The sequence below is a fragment of the Felis catus genome, chromosome F1 (genome assembly GCF_018350175.1).
Source record: "Felis catus isolate Fca126 chromosome F1, F.catus_Fca126_mat1.0, whole genome shotgun sequence".
Taxonomy (NCBI): Eukaryota; Metazoa; Chordata; class Mammalia; order Carnivora; family Felidae; genus Felis; species Felis catus.
The window spans coordinates 46,421,777-46,444,913 of record NC_058384.1 but is presented as its reverse complement, the minus strand read 5'-3'; the positions used below and the strand labels follow the sequence as shown (position 1 = coordinate 46,444,913).

The following is a 23,137-nucleotide window of genomic DNA, read 5'->3' as shown; positions in this document are numbered from 1 at the left end:
AGTCACCTATCCATTTAATAAGACACACTTATAATCTTCTCTTATGTCATCTTCTATACATTTCCCATAATCTTTTCCTGCCACACACACACTTTGTACCCCAAGTGGAATTATTATATAAACTTGGTCTTAATTTATATTTTTAAATTTGTAGATATATGGGTCTTTATGCTACATCAATGCCCCTAGATAGCTTTGCTTCAAGTTTTCAATTTTTATAATGTTGCAAATGTTCTATTTAAATGATTACATTAGTATCACTTCACTTCTCAGCTTCTTGTGACTCAATCATTGTACAATGACTTCCCTAAACTACTTTCTGCTTCAAGCACACAATCAAAACTAGAAGAGTTGCAGGAGAAGAAAGGGAATATGTTATCATTACATTGGAGATAGTAAGATTTGACTACTGGCTGGGAAGGTAATTTTTTTCTTCTCCTATATCACCCAGAGAATATTTCATCTCCTTGGCTTTCCCCAGTGACTATCAACTTTGTCTTCCAGTGAACAGTAAAATTCCTGCAAGGTTGTTTAGGTAATAATTAGTTGCTAGCTCATTAATGATTTTATTATTCTAACCATTTTGGAAACTAAAATTGTTGATTTTTCAAAAAATTATATGAATAATAATTATTCCATGTCATGAGTATTATCAGTTTAAAGACAAGATAGGGAAGTGCTTAAAACCTTCAGTAGCTTGTTTTCAAGTCCATTAATCCCATTAAAAGAAAAAAAAAATGAATGGGCCTAAGTTCCTGTAAGACAAGTTTAATAGGATCAGTAGGTCAAGACAGAATATCAATTTCTGTGCCTCTCCTTCCTTGTTTTTCTTTGAAATACAATAGGTAGTGAAATGATATAAGAAATCTTAAATAGCCGATCCTCAAAAGAACATGATTGAATCTGTAGCTTTTATGGTGGTCTGTCCCCCATAGACTAGGACATTCATTTGCTGATATTTAATTATTTCACTTAACTCAACAGGCTTATTAAGTATTTATTATGCCATGAGAATAATATCCTGCCTTAACTAATACTGAATTCACCCTTACCAGAGATGTTTTAAGCGTTGGATTTATCATCACTTAAGAATGTGTAAAGAGAAATAGAATTATCAAGTGAGTGACTTAAGATCCCTTGGAACATGGGGTGCTTGGGTGGCTCCATCAGTCCAACTCTTAATTTTGGCTCAGGCCATGATCCCAGGGTCATGATCCCAGGGTTGTGGGATCAAGCACTGAGTAGGGCTTAGCAAAGAATCTGCTTGAGATTCTCCCTTTACCCTCTCCACCTCTCTCTCTCTCTCTCTCTCTCTCTCTCTCTCTCTCTCTCTCAAAACAAACAAAAATATACCTTGAACCTTAGAATTTTAAGTGACAACGATGGGTTCTAAAGGGGAAAAATTATAAAGGTATGGTATAATCCCTGACTTACAGTATCCGACAGTTAATGAATCCTGTTATCTGTTCCTATGCTTTCCTGCACGAATACGTATCTTTTTTAAAAAATTACATTCTGTTAAAAACATTGATTTGATCCATAATATCATTATTCTTAATTTTGTTGATAAATAAATAAAACATTTAATATATTATTAACTTTGTACAAATAAGAAAATACCAGTGATATGGACTACCTGCTTAATGATTCATATCAACTCAATTTTCAGAAATGGTACAATGTTGCACACAATTATTAGAGGTTATCAGGTTATGTTAATGACCATGACCTAAAATGCTTCTTGGATTTCACATTGTCATGAATACCAGAAGATAATTTATCCATCTGGAACCACAGACTACATCAAGAATAATAACACAATGCTTATTAACAGTAATCTAATTTAGATTCTGTTATCAACAGTGTCTCTCCATAGCTGTATTTAAATAAATACAAACTACTAGATGGTATTTTAAAATTAATGAGATTTTGAGTTCTATGCCTGCCATCAAATTTAAGACATTAAAGATAACACTTATAGTTTAAATCCTAGATTGGAGACAAAATGATTATTGGAATATTTTTTCCATGGTGATGGTAATTTGCTTTATTGATTTTTGTGACTTAACAGAGAGCAGCAAGGAACTTTGTAGCAAAAATGGGGCAAGCTTCACATGGCTTCTAAAGAGAAAAGTGTCCTTTACATTGGAAAAACTATTTGCACATAGAGTCAGAATTTATCCTATTTATACTATTTGCAAATAAATATCCTATTTATACTATTTGCAAATAAAACTTTACCACTTCAACCTGAGCAAATATACATTATATATAGGGAAGTGGTTAGGAGATTATACTGAGAATGAATATTTGCATGAAATCAGGCCCAATCATTTTGTACATTTGTTTATTAATGAAATTTTAATTAATATCATATGAATTCTTGAAAGTCCCATGATATTCTTATCTCCTTTAGATAAAAAATATGTTTGATAAATGATCAGAGTTCTTCATTATCATTTAGGGGTACGATTGACTTACTATAATTATACTCTAATTTGCTGTTAAATGGACTTGTATTCCTCAAAATAAGGTATTTTTTCTTTTTGTTAAACTTTTTATTTTATGTTTATTCATTTTTGAAAGACAGAGAGAGACAGAGCACAAGCAGGGGTGGGGTGGAGAGAGAGGGGGACTGAAGCAGGCTCCAGGTTCTGAGCGGTCAGCACAGAGCCGACGCGGGGCTCGATCACAAACCATGAGATCATGACCTGAGCTGAAGTCTGAGGCTCAACCCACTGAGCCACCCAGGTGCCCCATTAAGATATTTTTTTTTCTATTAAATAAATGATTTGTTAATTTCTTGAAGGATAAGGGGCACCTGGGTGGCTCAGTGGGTTGAGCTACTGACTTGGGTTCAGGTCGTGATCTGGCGGTTCGCGGATTCAGGCATAGAGTGGGGGCTCTGTGCTGATAGTGAGGAGCCTGGAGAGTGCTTCTGATTCTATGTCTTCCTCTCTCTCTGTTTCTCCCCAACTCGAACTCTCTCTGTCACTCTCGAAAATAAATAAAGATTAATATGGTCAAAGGCCAGTTCTATAAAAAAAAAAATTCTTGAAGGATAAAATAGCTTCAACTTTGTGGTAGTTTCTGTTAAAAATAAGGGCAATAATTTAATACGTGGTAGGAAAAGGAAGGTTCATATTGAACCCTTGACTAAACCATTGTTTGGAATTAATGGCAAGCACTGCATGTCAGAATATTTCAAATCTGTTTTAAAATATATTATGCATTTACTCTCACAATGTTTGTTTTGCATATTGAAAATGTGAAATGAGGAAGGCAAAATGTCATGTCCAATGCATGAGGCACTGAATAAAAAGCAGATAGCCTGATTCAAATTCTAAACATTTATTTACTAACCTACACTACCACTTTTTATGAACATCTTTTAGCATAAAAGTATTTTTATATATCTTGTCATTTACACTACTTTTTATGAACATTTTTAGCATAAAAATATTTTTATATATCTTGTCATTTAAATGGAAACATGAGAGCAACATTTTTGAGGTTGAGTCTTTTTTCTTTGTTCATATAGTTTATTAGTAGATCATCTTTTGAAACATTATGGTAAAAATAAATAACTTCAGGCAAATCAATATTTGAAAAAATATTAATTCTACTAACATCTCCTCTTTGTATTTTTATGTTTTAGAGATACTGAAAACTCATAATAAAAGCTATTTGATTTAGCTAAACATATTGAATTAGCAAACACAGAAGACAATTTCCAAGGTTATTTTTCTTCCTGCTACTTGTATCCTCTTATCTAAATGCATACAGCTTTCAGCCTGAACAAGCAGTTGAATTCACTCTTCAAATTATGTATGTACACTTGACTTAGTCCAATATGGGAATGTAACATAAACAAGAAAATCTGTACAGCAAACTAGAGCCATCCAAAAATGTATACTTTCAGTATCCTAGTATTCAAAAAAGAAGCATGGTAAAATTAAAAGTTAGCAATATTCATTAAATAGTTTTTAAATATATTAAGAGTATGTTTTTCCTCTAAATAATTTTGCATGTATCACAAATGGATGATATATTTTAAGGAGGTCATGATTTTTAACATTCTGAAAACTCATATTAAAATAAAAGAACCCAAGTAGTGTCCTATGAAATGAAATTTTCTTCAACAATAATTAGATAATTCAATTTTAAAACTTATCTATTCATGAGAGTGCTATTTTAAGGTAACTTTGTATAGACATAAAGTTACTTTGTAATAACTTCAGAAGAAGTCACAAAGTGATATAATTGGTAAGTGGTGTTTCTAAAGGTCATGATTATAAAATTTCTAAACTTTCTCTGACTGCTCATCTGTTGACTCAAATCTGTTAAGGGCATTTCTCCAGATCCGTATTAGCAATACATCTGTTACACTTGATCAGGTTGAAATAGAACAGAAGTAAACAGCATGTATTTGCCCAAAGAAGGTTGATTTTAAGTTGTTTTGGAGAAAGGCAGTCAGTTTGTGAAGTTTTAGAGAAGACAGTAATTTTATTTACTTTAGTGAAATGTTATCTCTATATAGTATCAAGTTATTTCATAACAAATTTTTAAAAAGAACTGAAATAATTAAAAAATACTCTACTGTTAATAGTTAAGACTGTCTTGATGTAAAAAAAGTACTTGTAATACAATAAAACAAAATCTTTTCATCATAATAATCTTAGTAAAAGTAACTTATTTTGCCTAGCACTTTTTTTTAAATAGAAAAGTAAAATATAATGGTATAACAGTCACTATAAGAAAATGAAAACTGTCGGGAAATATGCATGCAGCTGAACATGTATATCTTCAGAGTCTAAATACATCGTAAAAGCTCCATACGCATTTAGATATAGAGAGTCACGTAGAAGGTGACTAGATCTCTAGGACCATGCATTGAAAGCACATTGACTGAATTGACCTACAAGGAAAACTTGCTTTACCTGTGCTTACAACTCGGAATAAAGCTTATAATAAGGCTTAAGCTTGTGTATGCTAAAATTGCTCTAAACTGTGCTGCAGAACATACAGGAGCAATCATACTTGGGAGAAAACCAGAAATCAACACACTTTCAGGCACAGAATGTCAATGCCACTGCCTCTTTGCCCACTTGCTTCTTCCACTTGGCGAATTCCAATACCTGTGTCCCAGACTGAAAAGGAATCCGTGAAGTTCTCACAATGACCCACTGTGGTGCTAAAATATATGAGTTCAATATTTATTTATTTTTGTCTGAAAAAGAACAACAGACAACTTTGCTTGTAATTAATGTATGGATTGACATTGGAACCCTTCCCCCTCAGTCATACATCCAGGCCACCCTAAGCCACTTACTGGATATAGGGTATCCTGAAAGAAGGGTGGAACTTCCCCAGCATTGGGAATGGGGAGGTAGGGAGACCGTGAGAGAATGAAGGGGGTAGAGGACTGGAATGGAGAGTATGAATTATGCAATTCATAATCAGAATCATGACATGTGTGAGAGTGAAATGAGGCCCCCCATTAGTACTTGACCAGGACACAGCATAAGCCAGCACCATTTTGGCAAAGTGACTGATATTGTAAGAATGGGCAGAAAGTTTTGTATTCAATGCCAGCTTTTATTGGGATATATGGAAATTTAATGTACGAAGTCTAATGTAGTTAAATTTATATCAGAGATATTTAGTTATTTTTAAACAAATAAACTATTGCAAAATAGACAGTAGGTATATAAATTAGTTTGTTGGTGTTCGTGTCTACAATTGCTTATGAGAACCTCTCCAGGCAGATGTCTTACAGAATTCAAAATTTTCAAGTTTATGAAGTTAATGAGTACATATAATCCCAGAAGCTTTGGAGAAAAATTTAAATTAACATATTTTCAACAAAACATACGTGTAGTTACAGTGAAATGCATAAAGATAATGAATAACCTCATGCTAATTAACACCAAGTTTTCCACTAATGGATCACATGACTATGTTTACTTCCAAAACATTTGGGATTTAAGAGTTTTGGAAAAAGGAATTATGGATATGTAATACATATAAAAGGTCTCTCTTAGCGAAACTTTACATAGATTTTCAACATTTCTATAATAAAGTAATTGATTGGCTCCTTAGTTTACTAATTAGACATTGATCTTTGCAGAACTTCTGTTTTGCCTGGTCTTGTGCTTAAAATTGAAAATGCATTTTTTTCCTGTAGTTCTGATGGTCCATGTTATAAATTTATGCAAGACCATCATCCTTCTTTGAGCTTTTGCTATTAATCAAAGTGCAGATTTTCTAATTACTATTGTCAATCAGCAATAATATCTAACATTGCTTATATCTTTTGTATATCAGACAGAATGAGTAAGTCTATCAAATTTGAATTTCTCAATAAAGCGAGATTAAAATTCTAATCCTATTCAAGTGCAAGTTATTGCCACAATGTTTAGGATGTTTTCACACCCATCCAAAGTTTTATTCAAAATAGACTTTCACCATTCATTGTCAATCGTGATGCATAGTGTAATTAAAGGCTCATAAATGACAACCACGTACTCAGAACTGATGGAAGTGGAAGGATAGATTTTCTTCTTTTATGACATCATTTTTCAATTCTGAATCATGCTATTGGATAGCTTCCCTAAATTATTATAATGTTTTGTATGTGGTGTATGTATGTATAAATAAAATATATATATATTCTATCATTTAGATATCCTTCTCTCTCTTTCTAAAAAAATATTTCTTAACCTACCTCTACAGAATGACTTAGATTTTATGTAGCATATTGGGAGTTAAACAATGCCTGATAATTTTCTATCCTCACAGAGGATAGACAAATGGAATAAATTGAAACATAAAGAGATAGAACAGATACTTAGAATAATTTATTTAGAGACAGTTAAATTTGGGAATAAATGTGTAAGTATTCAAATCAATTGATGAGTGAATTATAAATTTCTTCTATAAAACCTTTAAAAATTTCTATGACTTTCTGATTCAGTTGACTTTAAATGTGCTTTAAAGCTTTGAAAACTTGTTAAATTTGTTAATGAGTTTTTTAAGGCCAAAAGGAGAAATAGCTTTCAGTACATTTTGGCAAAATACATGATTGCAGTCTGAAATATTATATTTGCCAATATGGAAAATATGATACATTATGAGTCTTAAATTTGAAAGATAAAGGGTTTAGGTCTAGGTATATGAATAATCCATAATTGTTATTTATAAATTGACTAGTAACACTATGATCAAGAATAGAAATAAAGGAATTTTTTGGGTTAATCTGTTATTAGAGTAATCCTCCATGAAGGTTACAAAGGCAACTGTGTATAGAAATACATAGGGAATCAAATTAACAGTTGGGATATATATAATAATTAGCCATTTGTAGAATATGCAAGGAGAGTGAAATAAACACATTGAACAGTAGAATAAAAAGACATGAGATAGTGTGTGCTTTAAAAAAAAACCAAAAAACAAAGTTAACATATACTGTAATGGTTTCAGGAGAAGTTAGTCATGCATCACTTACATATGTCACCCAGTGCTCATCCTAACAAGTGCTCTTCTTAATGCCCATCACCCATTTAGGCCATCACCCTACCCAACACTCCTCTAGCAACCCTCAGTTTGTTCTCCGTATTTAAGCGTCTCCTATGGTTTGCCTCTCTCTGTTTTTATCCTATTTTCCTTCCCTTCCCTATGTTCATCTGTTTCTTAAATTCCACATATGAATGAAATATATTTGTTTTTCTCTGACTGACTTATTTCACTTAGCATGATACATTGTAGTTCCATCCATGTTGTTGCAAATGACAAGATTTCACTTTTCTTTATGGCTGAGTAATATCCCAGTGTGTGTGTGTGTGTGTGTGTGTGTGTGTGTGTGTGTGTGTATACATATATAACACATCTTCTCTATCCATTCACCAGTTGATGTACATTTGGGCTCTTTCCATAATTTGGCTGTTGTTGCTAGTTCTGCTATAAACATTGGGATGCATATGCCCCTTCCAATCACCAGTTTTGTATCTCTGGATAAATACCTAGTAGTGCGATTGCTGGATTGTAAGGTAGTTCTATTTTTAACTTTTTGAGGAAACTCCACACTGTTTTCCAGAATAGCTGTACCAGTTACATCCCCACCAATAGCATAACACGGTTGCCCTTTCTCCACATTCTTGCCAACATCTGTTGTTTCCTGTGTTAATTTTAGCCATGCTAATAGGTATGAGGTAGTATCTCATCATGGTTTGATTTGTATTTCCCGGTATTGATTTGATGATGAGTGATGTTGAGCATCTTTTCATGTGTCTGTTAGCTATCTGAATGGATGCCTTCTTTGGAAATAATGTCTAATCATGTCTTCTGACTATTTTTTAACTGGATTTTTTACTTTTGGGGTGTTGAGTTTTATAAGTTATTTATATCTTGTGGATACTAACCCTTTATCAGATATTTTGCTAATATCTTCTCCTATTCAGTAAGTTGCCTTTTAGTTTTCTTGTTACCTTTGCTGTGCAGAAGCTTTTTATCTTAATGAAGTCCCAATAGTTTATTTTTACTTTTGTTTCTCTTGCCTCAGGAGACATAGCTAGTAAGATGTTGTTATGGGCAATGTCAAAGAGGTTACTGCCTATGTTTTCCTCTAGTATTTTGATGTTGCCTGTATCACATTTAGGCCTCTCATCCATTTTGAATTTATTTTTTTGTATGGTGTAATAAAGAGGTCTAGGTTAATTCTTCTACACATTGGTGTCCAGTTTTCCCAAAACCATTTGCTGATGAGACTGTCTTTTTTTCATTGGATATTCTTTCCTGCTTTATCAAAGATTAGTTGACCATACATTTGTAGGTCCATTTCTGGGTTTTCTATTTCATTCCATTGATCGGAGTGTCTGTTTTTGTGCCAGTACCATACTGTCTTGGTGATTACAGCTTTGTGATGTAGCTGGAAGTCCAGAATTGTCATGCCTCCAATTTGGTTTTCTTTTTCAATATTACTTTGGCTATTTGGGGTCTTTTGTGGTCCCATACAAATTTTATAATTGTTTGGTCTAGATCTGTGAAGAATGCTAGTGTTATTTTGATAGAGATTGCATTGAATGTGTAGATTGCTTGGGTAGTATTGATATTTTAAAAATATTTGTTCTTCCCATTCATGATCATGGCATGTTTTTCCATTTCTTTGTGTCTTCTTTAATTTCTTTCGTAAACTTTCTATAGTTTTCAGCATGCAGATCTTTTACCTCTTTGGTTAGGTTTATTACTAGGTATTTTGTACGTTTTGGTACAATTGCAAATGGTATCGATTTCCTGATTTCTCTTTCTGCTGCATTATTATTTGTTGTATAGAAATGCAACTGATTTCTGTACATTGATTTTATAACCTGTGACTTTGTGGAATTCACGTGTCAGTGTCTAGCAGGTTTTTTAAAAATTTCTTTTTATTTTCTTTCCTTTTTTTTGGAGTCATTTGAGTTTTTCACATAGAGTATCATGCCGTATGGAAAGAGTGAAAGTTTGACTTATTCCTTGTTGATTTGGATGACTTTTATTTCTTTTTGTTGTCTGATTGCTGAGGCTAGGACTTCCACTGCTATGTTGAACAACAGTGGTGAGAAATAGACATCCCTGTCATGTTCCTGACCTTAGGGGGAAAGCTCTCAGTTCTTCCCATTGAGGATGATATTAGCTGTGGGTCTTTTGTTACATGACCTTGTTATATGATCTTGAGGTATGTTCTTTCTATCCCTATTTTGTTGAGGGTTTTTATAAAGAAAGGATGCTACAGTTTGTCAAATGCTTTTTCTGCCTCTATTGAGAGAATTACGTGGTTCTTAGCCTTTCTTTTTTATTTTATTTTTTTAAATATATGAAATTTATTGTCAAATTGGTTTCCATACAACACCCAGTGCTCATCCCAAAAGATGTCCTCTTCAATACCCATCACCCACCCTCCCCTCCCTCCCACCCCCCATCAGCCCTCAGTTCGTTCTCATTTTTTAAGAGTCTCTTAAGCTTTCTTAGCCTTTCTTTTATTAGTGTGATGTATCATGTTGATTGATTTGAATTGCAGATACTCCACCAGCCCTGCAGTTCAGGAATAAGTCCCACTTAGTGGTGGGGAATAATTCTTTTAATATATTGTTGGATTCAATTTGCTAGTGTCTTGTTGAGAATTTTTGCATCCATGTTCACTGGGAAATTGGTCTATAGTTCTCCTGTTCATGGAGGGTTTTGCCTGACTTTGGAATCAAGGTAATGCTGGCCTCATAGAATGAGTTTGGGAGGTTTCTTTCATTTATGTTTTTTGGAACAGCTTCAAAAGAGTAGGTATTAATTCTTCTTTAGATGTTTGGTAGAATTCTCCTGAGAAGCCATCCAGCCTTGTACTCTTGTTTTGGGGAGATTACTGATTCCATTTCTTTACTGGTTATGGGTCTGTTCAAAATTTCTATTTCTTACTGTTTCAGTTTTGGTAGTTTATATTTCTAGGAATATCTATTTCTTCCAGATTGCACAATTTGTTGGCATATAATTGCTCATAATATACTCTTATTAGTATTTGTATTTCTGCAGTATTTGCTGTGATCTCTCCTCTTTCATTCATAATTTTATTTATTTGGGTACTTTCCTTTTTCTTTTTGATCAATATGGCTAGGGGGTCATTAATTTCAATTCTTTCACAGAACCAGCTCCTAGCTTCATTGATCTGTTCTGGTTTTTGGTTTTGTTTGTTTTTTTAAGTTTTGATACCATTGATTTCTGTTCTAATCTTTATTATTTCCCAACTTCTGCTGGTTTGGAACTTTATTTGCTGTTCATTTTCCAGCTCCTTTATTTATTTTTTCTCTTATTTTTTTTAGAGAGAGAGAGCATGAGCTGGGGAGGGGTGGGGAGGGCAGAGGATTGGAAGCAGGCTCTACACTGACAGCACAGAACCTGATGTGGTGCTTCAACTCATGAACCATGAGATCAAGACCTGAGACAAAGTCACATGCTTAACTGACTGAGTCAGACACCTCCCCCCCTTCCACCTCCTTTAGGTATAAGGTTAGGTTATGTATTTGAGACTTTTCTTCCTTCTTTATGAAGGCCTGGATTGCTATATACTTCCCTCTTATGACCACCTTTGCTGCATCCCAGAGGTTTTGGACTGTTGTGTTTTCAATTTCATTGGCTTCCATATACTTTTTAATTTCCTCTTTAATTTCTTGGTTAACCCATTCATTCTTTAATAGGATGTTCTTTAATCTCCAAGTATTTGTGGTTTTTACAAGTTTTTTTCTTGTAGTTGATTTCAAGTTTCATAGTGTTGTGATCTGAAAATATGCATGGTAGGATGTTGATCTTTTTGTACTTGTTGAGGGCTGATTTGTGATCCAATATGTGATCTATTCTGGAGAATGTTCTATGTGCACTCAAGAACAATGTGTATTCTGCTGTTTTAGGATGAAATGTTCTGAATATATCTGTTAAGTCCATATGGTCCAGTGTGTCATTCAAAGCTATTGTTTCCTTGGTGATTTTCTGCTTAGATGATCTACCCGTGGTTGTAAGCAGGGTGTTAAAGTCCCCTACTATTATGGTATTATTATCAATGTGTTTCTTTATGTTTTTGATTAATTGATTATTTGGGTGCTTTCAAGTTGGAGGCATAAATATATACAATTGTTAGATCTTCTTGGTGGATAGACCCCTTAATTATGATATAATGCCCTTCTTCATTTCTTGTTACAGTCTTTGTTTTAAAATCTAGTTTGTCTGATATAAGTATGGCTACTGTGGCTTTCTTTTGATGTCCATTAGCATGATCTCCATTCCCTTACTTTCAATCTGCAGGTGTCTTTAGGTCTAAAATGAGTATCTTGTAGGCAGCATAGAGATGTATCTTTTTGTTGTTGTTTATTTGTTTTTGTTTTTGTTTTTCATTATGATACCCTGTGTCTTTTGATTGGAACATTTAACCGATTTACCTTTAAATGTGATTACTGAAAGAAATGAATGTAGTGTCATTGTGTTTGTTGCCTGGAGAGTTGGTGTTTCTGGTGATGTTCTCTGCTCTTTTCTAATCTTTGTCATTTTTGATCTTTTTGTTTTGTTTTGTTTTGTTTTGTTTTCTCTAAAGAGTCTTCCTTAAAGTTTCTTGAAGGGCCAGTTTAGTGGTCATGAACTCTTTTAGTTTTTGTTTGTCTGGGAAACTCTATCTCTCCTTCTATTTTGAATGATATCCTCGCTGGATAAAGAATTCTTAGGGGAACCTGGGTGGCTCAGTCGGTTAAAGGTCCAACTCTTGATTTCAGCTCAGGTCAAGATCTCATGGATTATGAGGTCAAGTCTCCTGTCGACAGCATGGAGCCTGCTTGGGTTTCTTTCTCTCTCTCTCTCTCTCTCTCTCTCTCTCTCTCTCTCTCTCTGTCTCTTTCTCTCTCTCTGCCCCTTCCCTTCTCATGCTTTCCCTCTCTCACACAAAACAAATAAGTAAATTAAAAAAATAATTCTTGACTGCATATTTTTCTGATTCAGCTCATTGAATATATCCTGCCAAGACAATGTGTGCTTTAATCTTTGTGGTAAAAAGTTGGGCCCAATTAAGAAAGAAAGAAAGAAAGAAAGAAAGAAAGAAAGAAAGAAAGAAAGTCTAGAAAATGAAAGAATTTCAGAATCCAACCACTGAGACAAATTGAAAATATGAAATATTTTAGGATGTTTATAACCTATATTTAAGTTGCTATTACTAAGAAGAAACACCAGAAAAAGATAAGGAAGAGAAAATAAGCAATTTATCATGATCAAAATGAGAATAGAAGGAACTGGAGAAAGATCTCAAATTAGTCTTAAGTGGAGGATTAATTTTTCTTCTGAACCTAATGTAAATGAAATAAGGAAGAATGTTAGTGTAAAGATCACTTCTCTTAGAATATAAAATCAAACTCAGCTCTGCCCTATACTAGTAAAGATTGGCTAAGAGGACACTGTAAATTTTTTTCCACTCATTCTTCTCTGAAACATATGCATTACCAGGAAAAGGAGGTGTGAGAAGATTCAATCACAATTGCTTCCTACAAGTCTCTGTCACTGGTTCTTTTTCATCTCTGCTACTCTAGACAGGTCCCCGTGATACCTGGTCACAGTGATTCTGTCCTTGATGACAGTGGCTCCTCTCAGCTATTTTCAACTATAGCCCTTGATGTTTAGCCTCCAAAGGCTTATATATGCTTTTGAAGCCTTACTACACATGAGGGAAACAAGTGTTCATCTTTTACAGAACCTGAATGCTATGCATCTTTCATGGATACTGACAAAACATTTTCAGATTCCAACTTTTTTCATACCCTCGATACCAACTGTATTTTCTTCATATCTTAGATTATTTAAACTAGTAAAATCAAATGCTTACCAAATCTCTCTGCACAAAGAAATGGGTTAACTCAAGGACTATAATGACTGGCTAAACTTGTCTTAAAGAGATTTAAATTTTTTAAAAAAGAAACACTATACATTTATTTATCCTTTGTTATGAATCCATAACATCAATATATAAACACATATTTACCCCACACATTTTATGCCCACATATATATATAGAAAGGAGTTCAATAGTCAAGGAATAGGTATCAGATAAACTCCCATATTATTTTGTGATTAAAAAATGTTATTTTGGAATATTTTAGTTTTGTGACCAATGATATTTTCACTGAGTCAGAAAAAACTTCATTTGTTATGTATAAGTTTAAGTTAGCCTTATGCTTAATAGAATTATCATACATAACCTGAAATCGTACACAGCCAAATGATTATAACCATAAAACAATTACTACCAATTCACTATATACTATTATAATTTGTGGCATATATGTTTATAATTCCTGCCATGAAGATTATTTAATTAAAATTGAAAAAAGTAAAAGATTAGACAATATTCTATTTATTAAAAAAAAACAAACAGAAGACTGAGATAATGGGAAATTTAGTAAAGTCAATAGAATTCCAAAGCAATAGGAAAACAAAACTATAATATAGGTTATTTATCTTATCTTATGGTTAATAAGAATATGTAGAAATTCCTTCATACTTAAGGAAAACAATAGTCACATAAATAGCACTAATGATATTTTCTGGTTCATAGAAAGAAAGCCTGTGTTTTCATCATTAACAATAAGGGAGAGCTTAATTGACATGTATTTTAGGTACTATTTGGGAATTGCAGAATTTTTCTGTCTTTGTAATTGTGTGTTGTGGAAATTCCTCTGTGTCTTTTCAGCTGTATTACCTTCATATAAGGAAATTCAATCCCAGGAAATTAGCTTAAATTCGGTTATAGTCTCTATTTTCTATGAAGTTATCTATGATAATAACACTGTCACCAAGATACCATTTATTCTGATATACGTGGAGGAAAATTCAATGTTCATTGCATGAAATCAAGAAGGTATTAAATATAACTTTGTTCTTACTCTTAAAAAGATGCCCAAAGGCAAAAGTGCCATTTTCTGTCAAGTACAACTCAATTGATAGTTCAGTCTCCATCCTGCACAAATGCCTCTTTTAAAATGATTCAATTCCTCTACCACCTCATCTTCTCTGGTCAGGCAGGAGTCATCGAGAGGGAAGATTGGCCTATTATCTTCCCACTCTGTCACAAGCTGCAGCGGTAATGGTCATGATTCTGTCATATGCTACCAGTTCAACGCTCCATAAAACACATGAACTATGCTATCTAGACTTAATTGTGCCTAGAGTAAAATAAAATGAAATGAGGTGAGTCGTTAAATAATATGTTGGTATTATGTTATCTCTCTATGTATATATTTTAAGTTTTAAAAGCTAAATTAACATGTGACTGGTTATCTTACTTGGCAATCACATAGTTAAAATTTTAATTTGCATTTTATCTAAAATTTGAGTTGGTTTGGATATTTTTACAATAGACAACCTAAACAGAAGTTATGAAACATCTACAGTTCACTTTGTTAGCCCCCTTGTAAATGGAAAAAAAAAAAAAAAGATTACCAGGTGCTATTTGTCTCTTAGATCAATTAATTTTTGAACATATGGACAAAGCTTTAAGGATAATTGAATGCAGCTCTCCCTCCCCCAACTTTATTTTTCCTGTTAACTTTTGAAAATGTGATTTTATGTATGCACGCGTATGGCTGTGTCTGCATGAGTTCAGAAGCCAGCTGAAGTAGAAAATATCCTGTGTGATAGTCTTCTTTTCATGGCATTTCTGATCTTGCCAGTTAGAGAGTAAAAAAAAACATTATGTGAAAGTTTATTCCTGTCAGATTTCCAGGCTGTTTTCAACTAAAATTCTCAAAGAAATACAGATGAACTAGAGAGAAAAGAAAGAAAGAAAGAAAGAAAGAAAGAAAGAAAGAAAGAAAGAAAGAAAGAAAGAAAGAAAGAAAGAAATCACATACTGAAAATAAGTGTATTTCATAATCTGGGAACCCGTCAAGTCTCTCATTTTCACATTTTAATGATTAGCCTCAGTAAAATATTAATCCCTCAAGCAAAATTTACCAATACTCTAGTGTGCTCTATCCCAAACCCCAGTCATGTAGATAGATATCAACAGTAGGAGGAATATGGTACACACACACACACACACACACACACACACGGTAAAATTGGGGTAAATCTACAGAGAGATTGAGAGGTGGGGGCAAACCTCTCTGGGAAGAAGGAAAAATCTGAACTAAGGGCAAAGTGGAAAATTTCCAAGAACAATAGCAGAAGTCCTGCACTAGGTGAGGCAAACAAAGGTGTTATCAAATAAGTGCTCCTGGAAATAAAGAAATTGATCCCATTTACAACTGCACCAAAACCCATAAAATACCTAGGAATAAACCTAACCGAAGATGTAAAAGACCTGTATGCTGAAAACTATAGAAAGATTATGAAGGAAATTGAAAAGACACAAGGAAATAGAAAAACATTCCATGCTCATGGTTTGGAAGAACAAACATTATTAAACTGTCACTACTACCCAAAGCAATCTACATATTCAGTGCAATCCCAATCAAAATTGCACTGGCATTCTTCTCAAAGCTAGAACAAATAATCCTAAAATTTGTATGGAACCACAAAAGACCCCAAATAGCCAAAATAATATTGAAGAAGAAAACCAAACCGTGAGACATCACAATCCCAGACTTTAGCCTCTACTACAAAGCTGTAATCATCAAGACAGTATGGTATTGGCACAAAAACAGACACACAGACCAATGGAATAGAATAGAGAACCCAGAACTGGACCCAAAAATATATGGCCAACTAATCTTTGACAAAGCAGGAAAGAGTATCCAAAGGAAAAAAGACAGCCTCTTTAGTAAATGGTGCTGGGAGAACTGCACAGCAACATGCAGAAGAATGGAACTAGACCACCTTATTACACCATACACAAAAATAAATTCAAAATGAATGAAAGACCTAAATGTAAGATGACACCATCAAAACCCTAGAGGAGAAAGCAGGCAGCAACCTCTTTGACCTCAGTCGCAGGAATTTCTTACTCAACACATCTCCAAAGGCAAGGGAATCAAAAGTAAAAATGAACTATTGGGACCTCATCAAGATGAAAAGCTTCTGCACTGCAAAGGAAACAATCAACAAAACTAAAAGGCAACCAATGGAATGGGAAAATATATTTGCAAATGACATATCGGATAAAGGGCTGGTATCAAAATCTATAAAGAACTTACCAAACTCAACACCCAAAAAACAAATAATCCAGTGAAGAAATGGCCAGAAGACATGAATAGACACTTTTCTGAAGAAAACATCCAGATGGCTAACAGACACATGAAAAGATGCTCAATATCACTCATCATCAGGGAAGTATAAATCAAAGCCACACTGAGCTACCACCTCACAGCGGTCAGAGTGGATAAAATGAATAACTCAGGAAACTACAGATGCTGGAGAGGATATAGAGAAATGGGAACCCTCTTGCACTGTTGGTGGAATGCAAACTGGTGCAGCCGTTCTAGAAAACAGTGTGGAGGTTCCTCAAAAAATTAGAAATAGAGCTACCTTATGACCCAGCAATAGCACTACTAGGAATTTACCCAAGGGATACAGGAGTGCTGATGCATAGGGGCACGTGTACCCTAATGTTTATAGCAGTGCTTTCAACAAATGATGGAAAGAGACCAAATTTCCATCAAATGGTGAATGGATAAGGAAGATGTGGTTTATATATTCAATGGAATACTACTTGGCATTGAGAAAGAGTGAAATCATGCCATTTGCAGCAACATGGATGGAACTGGAAGGTATTATAAGTGCAATAAGTCAGTCAGAGAAAAGACAGATATCATATGTTTTCACTCATATGTGGATCTTGAGAAAATGAAAAGACCATGGGGGAAGGGAAGAGGGAAAAAGTAGATACAGGGAGGGAGGGAGGCAAAAGAGACTCTTAAATACAGAGAACAAACTAAGGGTGGATGGGGAGGTGGGGGAGAGGGATAATGGGTGAAGGGCACTTGTTGGGATGAGCACTGGGTGTTGGATGTAAGCCAGTTTGGCAACAAATTATATCCAAAAAACAAAACAAATGAGTGCCTCTGGGTGCAAATTTGCCAGCTTGTCTGTTCGATAATCTGTTGTAAATACAACCAAATGGTGAATGCAGCCAAGGGATAATTGCCCTTGGAAAGGAGCAGCAGTACATGGGGGCATGTTAATAGTTTCTGTGGGGGTAAGATCAGCAAATTTGGGCATTTAGCAGTTAATTGTGGTTCAGGGAGATTCTACCCAATGGAGGCAACTGCCTTAAACCTTAACCTACCCAGGGGTCACAGGTCGAATCATTAACAACAGCTGTTCCTCCAGGGAAGTGTTAGTAAGGTTTGCTGAATTTCTCAATATACTACGAATGATAAACAGGTAATTACATTTGAAATACATCTAAATAACTTCTTACACAATTTTTTCTAGATCCAAATAGTAAAATTCCAAGTATCAGAAAATACATTTTATTTTAAGGGAGAAGTGAGAAACATGACATAAATGATGTTTGCTCAGTTCATTCAATAACACTATTTTTTAAAAATTTTTTAATGTTTATTTATTTTGGAAAGAGAGAGAGAGACAGAGGGACGGAGAACCAGTGGGGAAGGGGCAGAGAGAGTCAGAATCCTAAGCGTGCTCCACGCTCCCAGCTGACAACACAGAGCCTGATGCGGGGCTTGAACTCACAAACCATGAGATCATGACCTGAGCCTAAGTCTGACACTTAACGGATTGAGCCACCCAGGTGCCCCTAAAGCACAAAAAAATAAAAATATAGAAAAATGTCAATTATAAATGTTCATATAAAATTCTAAGAAATTATTAGCTAACTAGTGCACTGGTAAAATAGTATGGTTTCCTATTCTGGAAATTGCAGGCTATATTTTCTAAAACTCACAAGATTCAAATTAAAAGTAATGTAAAAGTCTGGATGAAAAAAAATCTTCTTAAATGAATAGTTTTTAGTTTTCATGAGATATAGGAATATTGTAGGAATATCCAGGAGTGGGTGTGGGGAAAAGGAAGCTAAATTGGTAGCACAAACTGTAATTGTCTTGAAGTCATTTGATGAGTTATGTAGGAAGAATCTTTTTTTTTTTTTCTATATGTGGGAAGAATCTAACTATCCATGGATAGCACAAGTTGAGAGGAATGGAATAGTAAATGAAATCTTGGCTCTAATTAAAGAAAAATTACACTAAAATAAGTATGCACTATCCTCACACACATCTTCAAACACAATACACAGAGAGATCTGTGAACGGTGACTTGTGGCCTTGTTTGGCTATGATATAGGGCTATATTTTAATCTATGTTAATGGTTAAGTGACTTACAAACCAAAAACTAAATATGGTGTCTTGAAGTTCATGTTGGAAGTAGATTTTTTTTAGAGCAAATTGTGGCAAATCTTGTTTGAAGAGATAATCTCCCAACTCAGACTAATTGATTTATAAGTATCAAATAAAGTTTATTGGTTGTAATTTCTTTCATCAATAAAACAAAACAGAATACTGCAGTTCCCCATTGCTTTACTACTGTATTCTACCAGATATTCAGGAAGAAATATTTTTAATCTTATCCAAACAATTCTAGAGCATAGAAAATAAATACACCCAGCCTGATCATATTGTATGAAGGTATTGTATTGTTTGGTGAAATCTCAATAAAGATAATATAAGAATGAATATTCACAGGGTAATCTCAATAAAGAATGTAGATCCAGGGATGCCTGAGTGGCTCATTTAGTTTAGTGTCTGACTCTTGATTTCTGCTCAGGTCATGATCTCAAGGTTCATTGGTTCCAGCCCCATGCGGAACCTGCTTGGGATTCTCTCTGTCTCCCTCTCTCTCTCTCTCTCTCTCTCTCTCTCTCTCTGTCCCTCCCCTGCTCTCTCTCTCATTCTCTCTTTCTCTCAAAATAAGTAAACAACAAAGAAAAGAATGTAGATTCAAAATCCAAATTAGTATTGAAATATAATTAGCAATATAGAGAAAAAAACAAGATATAACGAAATTGAATGTATCTCAAAAGCCATTTAACATTGCTTTAAAAAATAAAAATGGTTAAAAGTGGTACCTTAAAAATCAATGGTGTCATATCAGCAAAGGTGGCAAATGTATTAGTTCTAAGGACCTGTTTACACACAAAAACAATGAAAAAAAAGCAAAAACTGTCAGAATAAATTTTATCAGAATCTAGAAAATAGACTAAGGTCTACAGCAACCAGCCAGCATTTAATCAAGAAAAAAGGTGAATTAAAAATGATACAGAAGGCTTTATAAGGCTTTTGCTTGCTCTCCCTTCCCCTAAGCCCAGTGTGGGGGCAGTTTTCACATGGCAGCCAGCATCTCAAGTGTGGGACCTGGGTTACTGGTTGGGATGGAGCAGAGTAGTCCTTATTCTCAAGAATCAATTGTATTTGTTTAGATCTGTCTGGAGGTTAACTGAAGAACTGACACAGGGCACTGGCTTTTGCTTCCCCTAATTTGAGCTCTTTCAGGCCAGAAAAGTGGTTATACTTACTTGAAGGGGATTCCTCAAAAACATTCAAAGGCAAATGAACAATCTCAAGAAATAACACTTGAGGCAAACAATGGGGAGACTTCAGCTTGAAGTCTGAGAGGAAACACATAAATCACCATGTCCTCCTTTCTTATAAAAGTTCACCTCACCTTGGTCTTATCAAAAAGGTGAGTGTATAACTTTAACAAACTCTGCTGTCTCTCCTTAATGTATATCAGTAAAACCTCCTGCTCAACTAACATCTTTAGATTTCCCAAACAAGTCACAGAAATCAGTCTCTAAACTCATGTGTAGCTAAAACCTTCTTGGCATAAATGTTATCTGCCTTAGAAGTCACTATGCTCCCTTCCAAGGGGTAACCCTCACTATGGAATGGCTTCCTTCCAGTAGCATCTCAAATATCGTTTAACCAAGAATGAGATCCTAGTATCCTAAAACGTAAACACATTCTCTATGGGTCTCTTACTTAGGTTGATATGAGGTAGTGCTTCTGTCCATGTGTGTAAATCATTTTTAAGGAAAAAAGTATGAGCAGGATGAAGGAATAAAGAAATGTGGTATTAAACTACAGCTTGAAAACAACTCATTAGTCAGGCTAATGTCCTCAGAAATATAATAGCAGGAAAAAAGAAGATTTTAGGCAAAGAAAGAAATATGAAGATTAAGGTTAGACAGTTTTGATCAATTCAGAAAGCTAAGCAGTTATAGGAAAGACAGAAAGCAACTGGTGGTATATAATATTGATTTATGTTATAATAAAAAAAAGAAGCTTAGGGAAAAGTAATTTTAATTTGAAGTAATTAAATGAACTTTTATGAGGATATTGTTTTACTTAATTTAACTTCATCTGCACATGTGATTTATTCTCAATTTCTTATTTCTGATTTATTAGCTATTTATAGTAAATGTTTTTGTGAACAGATGATTATTGAAAAAAATTTATGGGACAATTTCATATATTTTTATGTTTAAAATACAATTTTATGTATTTTTGTGTTTAAAAATTTTATTAGGCCTATATACCATAATGATTTATATGTGATTATTCATATGTATGCAAACAGAATATTCAAATAACATTTGTATATATTTCTTGGGAATTTTTACAATAATTTTAAATTTGGATCTTCAAGCTCATGTTATAGCAATAGGAATTGATAAAGACATAGAAGGAAACAGATATTAGGAAGTGTTGGGTATATTTCTGTCATTCAAGCACTTTAAAATATCTTAGTTAAATATTTTACCTCAAATACATTTCAGCTTATGCAAGTTGAATTTTATCTGCTTTGATTTTAATACCAATTAATTAGGTGTGTATGAAGATTACAATGTCACATTCTGGATTGACTATATGAGTGGTCACTTTAGGTGTTAGTATCAGATTGCCATTTTATATTTGTAGTACAGATCTTCCTTTGCAAGAATAAGAAATAATGAGATAGTATGATATTTAATGAAGGGGGTGTCTCTGCTAAATTGTCAGTACATAACAGAAAATCTATTGACAGAGAAACCAATGTAATAATTTTTATAATGTTAATATTTTTACATAATATAATACATACAAATCATAAGATAAAATGGGAAGGCATATAATTTGGGGTCTAATTACTGGATCATGTATGTGGAATTACAGATTTTATATTGAAATTATTCTTTTCTAAAGGTTATAGAAAAGCAAGGCTAGAAACGGCCTTGACTCTCCCTTCCCTCAATATTCAGGGAGATTCAAATCCAATAAAGACAAAAAACTTTATTCATGAATAAAATGGAATACTCTGGGGCACCTGGTGGCTCAGTCAGTTGAGCATCCTGCTCTTGATTTTGGTACAGGTCATGATCTCATGGTTCATGGGATCCAGCCCGTGTTGGGCTCCACGCTGATATCATGGAGCCTGCTTGGGATTCTCTCTCTCTCTCTCTCTCTCTCTCTCTCTCTCTCTCTCTCTCTGTGTCCTTGGCTGACTCACATGTTCTCTCTCTCAAAATAAATAAATAAAATTTTAAAAAGTGAAATAACCTAACCAGTAAGACAATGTGTTTTTTTTGTACTTACATCATTTATTTCATACCCAAAAAAATTTTGATCACTATGTAGAGTTTTTATGAGTTTTATCATTAAAAGCACTCTAAAATTTATATACTGAAGGTGTGAAAAGTCTTGAGAGTATAAGTGGTCTTTATAATTAATAGAAAAAGGACTTAGGGGATCTAGTGATTCATAAAAAAATGAATTAAAGAGGTATGAAGTGTGAATCTCAATGGAGTTAAAAGAGCATGCCCAATTTTTAGGTCTTAATTGTGTAACCTGTGGGAAAATGCTTGCACTTTGTAGTAGTTTTAACCAGATGGTAACGTTGATTTATTGTTTATAATGGCAAATGTAATGTTATTACATATTCTTAGGAATTTTAAGATGTAAATCTAAATAATATTGAAAATGATAAATCTGTTATTCAATTAGAGACTGCTAGGTAAGGTGACTATAATCATGAGAAAAGAGAAAATTAGAATGTTTTTGACTTTATAAACAACGTTCCCCCAACCAATCAAAATTAGGTGTCCCTAGCATTTTACTGTAATCAAAGGCCTTCACTGCTCCAAGGAGAAGTTGTAAAACAATTGTAGTTTTGATAGAACTGTAACTTTGCAATAAGTTGACATTTGCAAAATAGAATACTAAATTCATTTATTTATAAAGCTATAATATTTAAAAATAGAATTCATTAAATCCTTGGTGAGCACCAGGTATAACAGTTCACTTGCAAAGTATTATTATATAATAAAGATGATATTTCGATCATTATTCAATAAGTAGTGCTAGAATATTATTAATTATGAACTTGTTTTTAATTGAAACACAAAAATTATAACAAAGCTAATTTCTAGATGGATTAACATGATGCTTCTAAACTATATCAGGAAAGGAAAAAGACAACAGCTATAAATTTTTCAGATATACAGGAGGATGATTTCAGCCTTTCAAAACAAGACAGATAAAAATAATATGTAGTGTTTTGCAGAGTACTATAACAGTTCTCTCTTCAGGTTCTAACTGCATATCCTTTGCACATCACAAATCTAAACACTTGGTTAGAAGTGTGTCATCT

At 33.8% G+C, this 23,137-nt stretch overlaps 1 long non-coding RNA gene across 2 annotated transcripts in view; it reads left to right on the top strand.

Moving 5' to 3' along the window:
- LOC111558377 overlaps window positions 1-23,137 on the top strand; it is a 540,126-nt gene that overhangs the window by 373,698 nt on the left and 143,291 nt on the right. The window lies entirely within an intron of this gene.